General features: G+C 39.5%; 1 long non-coding RNA gene across 1 annotated transcript; it reads left to right on the top strand.

The window, feature by feature from the left end:
• The first annotated feature begins 329 nt into the window (after window positions 1–329).
• On the top strand, window positions 330–9,068 carry LOC138685332 (uncharacterized). The gene is made up of 4 exons (XR_011324566.1): window positions 330–1,934; window positions 3,392–3,479; window positions 7,312–7,399; window positions 8,888–9,068. It is a non-coding gene; the product is annotated as an uncharacterized lncRNA (long non-coding RNA).
• Window positions 9,069–9,328: the final 260 nt, after the last annotated feature.

Genomic DNA, 9,328 nt, shown 5'->3' with positions numbered 1-9,328 from the left:
GCAAATAAAACCTGAGTTGGGGAGCGAGGGGTGTGTGTGTGGAAGTAAAACTTGAGTAGGGTTTTTTTTTTTTTTGGTAAAAAGGGGCCGTCTAGCACGGTGAGGGGAAGCGCAGGGCAGAGAAGTGGCAGAGGGGTGGGAGTGTGTGTGTGGGGGGGCTGCCGGCCAGTGCTTAGGGGGGTGCCTGTGTTTGAGGGGGCGAACTGGCGAGGTGTCGGGGGCTGGGGGGGGGAGGGGAAGAGAGCGGGGAGGGTCAATGGTTGCGTTCTGTGAGAAGCCCGTGTTTCCCGCCGAGCTGGGGCTGAGGGCAGCGGGTGTGGGGGGAAGGAGGCAGAGGTGTGTGTTTCTGAGGGACGGGGTCACCGAAGGGGGACCGCTGCTTCCTTCGTTGGGTCCCTAGTTGGGTGAAGGCCATCCTTTGGCTCTGGGGAGCTAGAAGCTGTTACGACCTCTCTCCACTTCTCAAGAGTTTAGAAAAGAGAGCGGTGGCTCTGAAGTGACCTTCCCAGCGGAGGCCTCTTGATGCTTAAGTGGTTTTTGAGCCTTCTGCTGGGCAACCAACAGTTAGATGGGTGATACTGAGGCGTTAGTACTAGGATGGCTTTGGGAAGCATGCGGCAGATGGACAAGGTGGGAGAAAAAAACCGGGGGCTGCAGCGATCAGTGGCAGGAAGAGCTCAGCACTCCTCAGTTGGTCAGCAAAAGGTGAAAGAGCAACAAAAAGATGTAGTGGTAACTACCATCTCTTTACAGTCATTGTAAGAAACACCTTATCAATCTTTTACTAAAGGTATCCTTAAGCTGGCTTTGTACAGTGGGCTTCCTCATCCCCTTCCTGCTTAGACATCATCTAGGAGTTAAAAAATTAAAACCAGTATGGTAAAAATGTTTATTAATCTAATGGCTGATTAAGGTTACAGCAAACTATGAGCTATAGTTCACAAAAAATCATGGAAAAACAGGGTTTTAGCCTTTTTCCTTCCCAAAAGTTTGGTGTTTTCTTTGCCACTTCAATGATTTTAAATGAGAAAATGCTAGTACTGGGGAAAAAAGGCAATGGATTTTTACTTGTTGCTTTGAATGTTTGGACCTTGCACAAGTTTGCTATGGGTACTTGGCAGAGAATAATTTTTGGGAGGTAGTGTTTTGTTCTGTCTCTCACTCACTTGGTCTGTGTTTTAACTTCAAAATGCATAGAGTTAAAAATAGCCCAGGAAAGCATGCCTTTAAGGATATGAACTGCTGGAGAATTCACCTGCAGCTTGTATAGTTTGTGAGCTCTTATTTCTTTGTCTTTACAAGGCAGATCACCAGCATGCTCTAATTCTAAGGCATTTGTTGTTGATTAGGCCTGTTTCTCACAGTGGCTTAGTGATACTGATCTTTAGTGATACTGATCTTTAGCTTCCACAAGGTAATTTTGAGTTTTAATACAGTAACAGGAGAAGAGTAAAAGTGCTTATAGAAAGCTGCATCAGCAGCCCTTTCTGTGAACTGTTAAGTTGTTAATACTGTCACTGGTGTAGACTGGATTGAAAATGATGGTTTATATGGTATTGGTACTTGATGATCTGTATGTAAACGATGCTGATACACCTATGGACAGGATTCTAGGGAATGTTTTTTTCCTGTTGTTTGCTGGCTCATGGGTAGTAATTCAGAATGTCTAAGGTTTTACAAGTAATGTTGTACTCTGCTTCTTTTGTTGGCTTTATTTCGTCTTTCTAATTTCTGATGCCAGTGAGCAATGTTTCAGGTTCTGTGACCAATATGCTGCTTGTAAGCTGTGGGTTTGACTCCACTGAAATAGAATTACCATCAGGGAAGAAGTATGTTAAATGATTTGTTTTCTTGCTTGCATTGCATATACTTGTTATGGAAATTCATAGACAAGAATAGACTGGAAGATATTTCAGAGATCACTGGTTTCCCATGTATGTATTTAAATAAAATATACAAATATATAAATAAAACACACACACTACCCCTACATTGTTCCTTAGCAATTGTTTGTCTAACCCCTTCTCAAAGCCTTTTGGTTTGGTTTATTCTGATTATTTTATTATATCTCTCGCTGAAAGATTTTCTGATGTGGTACCTGAATGTTTATTGCTGCAATCTAAAAACATTACTGCTATTCCTTCTGCTTTCTGTGGATATAGAAAACAATTTATTACCTTGTTATTATCCCGTCACAAACCACATTCCATACTTGAAAATGGGTAATGCTGTCCCACTTGTCTTTTTCTCTAGATTAAAGAGTGGCTAAAGAATGCTAATTCACTTGGATGTTACAGATGACAACTTTTAGCTCTGATCATTCTTGCTTCCTTTTTGGACCCTTTCCATGGTGAACACAACTTTCCTTGAAGTGTGTTCCCCAAAACTGGATATACCACTACTCAGCTGAGGCCTTCCTAGTGCTAGGTGTATTTTGTGGGCTCTACTCAATGTTTGAGTTGTATGATGTGTTACAGCTGCACAACAGTGTTAACTTTCATGAAGCTTATGGTCAAAGGGGATGGGGGAGTTTCAGTTTGAGAACTGCTACATGATCGGTTGTTTTCAGTCTGAGTTTGTGGAATTGGCTGTGCTTGGGCTAGTAGCAATTGAATGCTGCTTTTCTCAGGCTGGTTCTTGGACTGGTCAAGGTCATCCTGACCTGCAGAATGCACTCTGCTATTGAGTTGTGTCCTCCATTTGCTCTGGCTGTTTTTCTACTTGTTTGACTTGAGGGACTGGTTTTATACCTGTGTAGTCTGTTAAATACATATGTTCAGGCTATATTTACTTAGTTTATTAATTAAGTTTAAAATATAATTGTAAATTGCATTAAAACATTCTGTAAAGACCAAACTTTCTTAACGTTAGAATTTACAGTTCAGACATAGGCTTAGGATTATTGCAGTTTAGTGAGTTGCCCTTCAGCTAAACTGCAATACCTGAACCTGTGTTCGTTCTTAGCAGTCGCATCGGAAAACTAAAATTAGTTTTCTTAAACACTTCTTGTGCTGAGCCTTAAGCTATGTATTTTATCTCATGCTTGTTGGGGGCTAAAACTGTATTCTGCCAGTTAAAGCTTAGCTTACATAAGACAACTTGTTAAGCTTTGGTAAATGGGAGGTGTACCTGGGCCCATGCATCACCCTGGGCTTGTGTAGGGTAATCGAAAGCAGGATTTAGTCTAACAGTGGCATTAGAACAAGGATAAATTTTACTGAAATCAAAGGAATTGCAGTAAGACCCTATGTAACTTTGTATGCTTACTTTTTGCATTATGACCTGCAATAGTCCTGCAGTAATAATGTCAAAGCTTTCAGGTGTTTTGGAATGTGGAAGTTGCTGTTTGACCTTTTAATCTTAGTTCTCAGAATATTCTGCTGTCCCACAGGCTAGCTCTGTTGTGGATACTGAAAATCACTTTTGGGTTCTCCTGCATCAGGTCATGGAGGAAGGAACCAACTGCTGTAGCATTTAAGGTGATGAATCATCACAGTTTATATAATGATCAATAACTTGCTGCGTTTATTCTGTATGTGTGTGTGTGTTTTACTTTTTAAATCTTTTTGTTTGTTTTAAATCTCGAGCTCTCAAGGCAGTCATGGTGGTCTTGGCGGTGCAGCTCCCTTCAGGGTCTGCCGGGTGATGTAAAAGCGGGAGCAGATCTGATCGGCCCCAGGAGAGGGCAGCAGTGCACTTGCACAAAACCGCTGTCTCCTGGCTCTGTAGGGTATTTCGTTTGGACTTCTTTTGTACCAAGTATCGAATTCCTATAAAAATCAATTTAAAAAGCAGAAGTACACCAACGAATCCCGTCGCAAAACTACTTAACGTGTATTTATTTGTATTTATAGCTCTAAGGTCCAGGGGCACTGATGTTACATATTTTAATCAGACTTCTCTGCAAATAAGAAAGTGAAGCTTCTTTTTCATTATGTATCAGCTTTGTCTCCCCTGCAGGTCAGAGGTAATGAAAAAAAACCCTGAGAAGTTGGCAATGAAACGGAACTTTCACAGTTTATATCATTGTATTAGCTAAGAGGTGTTTTAAAAAATCCAGTGCTTCTGGCTGTTAATATGGTAAGGAGTACTTGTATGCTAATAAGTGAGTCCTAGAAATTTTGTGGTACATTCTGTATATATCAGCTCTTAGTATTTTATGTATATGCATATGTATTTTTAAGTTCATTAGTTGATATAAATTCAAATTGTGCTCTGAGACTATATCTGCAGTCTTTTCCTTTCATGTATGCTTAGCAGTGAGAAATATTCTGGTCAAACATTGCCTTCTTCTCTTCAATGTTTTTGTTCTTAATCAAAGTGTTCAGATGTAATTTACTGAATATTCTGCTGATTAATGAATTAATATTTTTTTCCTCTGTGGGATCAAAAGTAATAAAAAGTCTCAACAATTTGTATGTAAAACTTACCAGAATTAAGTCCCATTTTAAAATTATTTAGGTGCTTAGGAAAGTTTTGCTGAAAGACAGTAATGAAGACATTTAGGTTATACTTTTGCTGGTGCTGGTGGAGGGACTTTATGGCTTCTGATTATAATCAGAAGATTGACTGCAGAATATGCAGGCATAAGTGTGTGCCAACAATTTACATGGTTTTTATATTGATAGAAATGGAGCTGTGGTGTTATGGGTCTCAATAGATAGGCTGGCACATTCCAGGAGATATTGTCTGGTAAAACCCATCTCTAAGACCTTCTACTTTTCATTGTCTACTCTCTCCCATGGGTGGCACAGATGACTGGGCTGTGTTTGCTACCTCTGTGACTGCATGCCACTTCCAGTGACTGCAGTAGCCCCGTGCAGAGCTGTGTTGCTGCTGCTGCCACTTGGAGCTGACTGGAAGAAACAAAATAAACAAACAAAATCCCTGAAACACAACAACAAAACAAAAAACTCCAACCTGAATCCTATTAGATGTTAAGGGAACAGTTGCAGGGAGATTCCTGACCCATGTAGCAGCAACCTAGTGAGTGCAGAATGGCGGGTCTGGTGGCTGCTGTTGCCAATTTGTTAGAGAAATGCAAGTGTTTATCACATGGGAGTATTTCCTGCTGTAGCTTCAATAGGTATTAGAACCCAAGAATCCAAGGTATATTATTACTAGGCTGCTATACTTGTGTATAAAATCTGTTATTGCAGGACAGGCATGGTCTTAGATACACAGAAAAGATGTACCCATACCTGCTAATACCCACAGATTGGCTCTGTTGTGTATAGTCAAAGCAAATGACTGAAGTGATATGTCTACTGAGTTACTTTCTAGAGTGAAAAAACAGTCTAAGATTGGGAATTCAGAAGGTAAGACTCTCTGTTGTGACAGTAACTCACTTCCATTGTGTATGTGTGAATTTATATTTGACATTTCTCTCCCTAGAAAGACAAGCTGAAATCCAGACTCTGGTGCTAAATTTTATGCAGGTTACTATGTATATCTTAAAGTAGCTCCTGTTGACTCTGATTCTGAAGGGATATTAAAAATCCTTTAGTCTTTGCTGTAGAAAGAAGGGTTTACTTTGCTCTTTTGGTTCAGACTTGCTACTCCTCTGATGTAGTGCAAGCTTCTGTGCACCAGCTAGTTTTTCTAAGTCTCTGTGCAGAAACGGCTGCACTTTAATTCTATATTTGTCTTTCAAAATAGCATGCTGTCTTTCAGATGACAAAGTGCTAGATACCTGTGAAGTCCTTTTGAACAATTTTGATGTTTTAGCTAATTATCTTAAATATTATTTATGTGCAGTATGAATAGTTACCTAACACTTTAAAATGTCTTTTATTGTTTTTTGACTTCTGTCATTATTACTTGTGGGCCCAATCTAAGAATTATTAAGTAGTGTAACAATATTCACCTCTTCTGCTGGTGGTATACCTATATGTAAATTGTGTGCATGTATACACATAGATAAACGCATCTCAGTCTACAAAACCAGAACTTCACTACCACATATTTCTATGTATGGGTGGAGAGAATGCTGATTTGAAGGCATGAGATTTGCAAATGATTTTGACCATAGAGATGTCTGTCCTCTGCCATGTTTTCCTGTGGTGCTATAGGTCTGACATCAGTCAGTTCAAAACAAAAACTAGCCCACTTGTTAATCATTTTAGTGCTTTTGTGACATCTTTTTTCGGTAAAAGATCATGTCTGCAGATGGTAAAATGATCTGTCAAGCAGGTAGGGATGGGAATGAGGCTTTATGCTGCCAGAACACAGAACTGGAACTGGACCTTATATTCCTTGCAGAGCCATTGTAGAATAGAATATCCTGATGGTGTGGTCTTTGAAGAAACCTGTGTTGAATACTGCTGTCCTGCCTCTTCCTGGGGGGAAAACTTAGGATCTGCATTGGAAGGTTAAGCTCATGGTATAAGTAATGCTGCCTTTAGAGTAGTGGCAGCTGGCAGCTTTTTCTCTTTTCCTCCAGACTTGTTCGTTTAGGTTATGGGTCTCTAATACACAAAGTGCTTGCAGTTACAAGATTGATTTCTAGCCTTGTATTTAAAAATTGCCAGGGAAAAAAAAATGGTCAGCATCTCCAGGAAAGTATCTTCTTTTGGTGTCAAAATCTTGTGTGCTGCTTCATATTCTCCCTTGTCTGCTTTGGATGTAAGGTTGTACTTTTATACAGAGAAGGGTGAACTGTTTTGCTTTTACACATCAATAGCAGATGTCAGGGCTCTGACAGTTGATTTCCCACTGGAAGAAAAATGGGTGACATAGACCATAGGAATCATCTTTTTAGTAGACTTTTATATAAAATACACAAGGCTTTGAACAGATGTAGAGATCAATGATAATGCAGGAAAAAATCCTTCTCCAGAAATGTCAATCTGGAAATCAGTGTTTCTCTTTCAGAAGCAACACTTTATCTTTGAAGTTTATAGCAACTTAACTAAAGACACAGTGTCACAGGGCTACTAACACCTCATTTCTCAAAGTCTATATCCTGCTTGCATCCAAAGGAAAGTAATTGGTGAGACTTGTGTGCAGGAAGCATTATAATTATGTGAGTGTGGTTCTCAGAAATGCACAGTAAATGAACACAGTGCTGTCTTGGAGCATGAGCTTCCTCAATTATCTTGTATGCATTGTGTGCTGTAGATGTACCCTTTGTAAAAATACTATTTGAATGATGCAAGAGTGACTTGCTTAGTCTCCTGCCCCGCCCCTGTCATCTTTGAAGATGTGTGGTGGAATTTCTTGTTTCAAGTGTTCTTTTTTTTTTTTTTTTTTAAAGAAAAGGGAATGAAAGTTTTATGAGATAAGAATTCTTCCTTCTGAATCCTCTTTCAGGGAGAACCTAGCAGGAGGAGGAAGTTCAGCCCAGTGTATGCAGGCTACTGTGGGAGGCTTCCTGTTATTGAGGTGTAAAGTGTTGAGAGTAAGTTTCTTTTGAGGTTTTCAGGAGCACATCCTGAAGGAAGAAGGGTGAGAGGAGGGAAAGTTACCATGGGAAAGCAGTCTCCATATATCAGTGCATTCTGTAGAGGGTATGTGTGGGTTCTTTGATTTGTTTGGAGGCAAGGGGGAAGGGTTTGAAGGGAAATTAAAGATACAAATCTACAGATACGTAGTCTCATAATGATACTGTATATCATCTACGCATATCTTGGTTACTATTTGTATGCTGTTTCATATTCTGGATACTTGCAGATGTATCACTGTGGCCTCAGTCTTAAATTTTATTCTTAGGCTACTGTGCCTTTGGTCATTCTAATTGCATGTGTATACTGATATTTATGATTAACCTTGGCATTGCCTTCAATCTGCTGGAACGCCTGTTTCGCATCTCATAGATGGCTCCATAGATGCTGTGCTTCATGGAGCCCTTCTAGGACCTAGTTTTCAGACGGCTTCTCTTCTGGGCACTGAATAGAAGTCAGGAACAGTGAACTGTGGTCAGTCATAATTACCAGCCTGTAGATTTCAGTACATGTGCCTAGTGCTGAAATCTGCCCATGGGAATAGCAGTGCAGATCTATCCCATATCTACACACTAATAAAATTACCTTTCTGCACAGTTTGATCTGTCATTTCTGTGTACCTGTGGAAGACACTGAAGTAAAAAGATACTTTAGACCAAGACATACAACACCTACTAGGAAACAATGAACTGTTTCTGGAAAGAAATATTAGATAAATCACTAAATTAAAACAAAACTACAGATAGAGTGGTCTTATTCTTAGCAGTATTTTGTGAGAAGGTCTTTAAAAGTCTAAGAACAACTGAAATTGCTTGTGTGCATTGTGGAACTGAAGCAGTAATTGTTTCACATACAAGATGTAATATATCAGTTTGCAGTTCCAAAAAAACCCCAACAAACCCCAAACAAAAAACCCCACCACAAACCCCAACCAACAAAATTTTAACTCTCAGCTTAATTGGATGGAAATTGAAAGAGGAGGTAGGATATAGAAGATGGTTTATGGGCTTGGTTGAGCTATCATTTCCCTGAGCGAAGCATTTTCTAATTGGGGCCTGGAAAGTTCTGCAGGTCCCAAGGAAAGAAGAATAGCTAAAGTAACTGGCTGTAGGATAATACAAATTCTGTACTATAACCTTGTGGGAAATCAGGAAGGATGACAGAACTCTGTATGAAATGGTTAAGAGCTTCCAGAGGCTACCAGACCACAGGGTTTAAGCTGTACTAATTAACCAGCAAGGTGTAATTGTGTCATGTGTAGGTTTTGGTTTGGTTTTTTCTTTTTCCCTACCCAGGTAACAGTTGAGTGTAAGTTGACTAATAGCATTTACTTGTTTTCTTTATAAAACTTGTCTGTTTTCCTAAAGCTAACAAACAGTGCAAATATGTCAGCTGGTAGACATCCTCACCTTGAATACTGAACATATTTTATCATCTCTGTTCAGAATGCCAAGTGTGAAAGAAAAGGAAAATACAGATCATCACCAAGGGTGTGTAAGGTCAAGGTCTAGGAGAATTTCTGTGAGAAGTAACATAAAGGGTAAGTGTTGTACAGTGATAAGTCAGTGAAGTGAAATTGCTCCCACAGGTTCTGGATAAAATTAAAATAGTAGATGAATGTCTTCATACAGTGTAGCTCTGCAAGTATACTGTGTCCAAGAGAGAAGTACTTCTGACTTGAGATTGTCCTCTAAAAATTTTTTAGGAGGATTACAAGTATTTAGTAACCTTTCTCACAGGCAGTTGCATCCATTCACACAGTCGTCAGTTTCAGCCTGAATGAGGGAGGATCCTTTTCAGTAGAAATTTTAAGAATGGTTTTAACAAGTTTCTTTCTCAAAAAAAAAAAGTTAAATGGAGATGAAAGAAATAGGGGGCAAAGATCT

The sequence above is a fragment of the Haliaeetus albicilla genome, chromosome 5 (genome assembly GCF_947461875.1).
Source record: "Haliaeetus albicilla chromosome 5, bHalAlb1.1, whole genome shotgun sequence".
In the NCBI taxonomy this organism is placed as follows: domain Eukaryota; kingdom Metazoa; phylum Chordata; class Aves; order Accipitriformes; family Accipitridae; genus Haliaeetus; species Haliaeetus albicilla.
The sequence above is the reverse complement of the archived record's forward strand: the minus strand, read 5'-3'. Positions and strand labels throughout refer to the sequence as shown.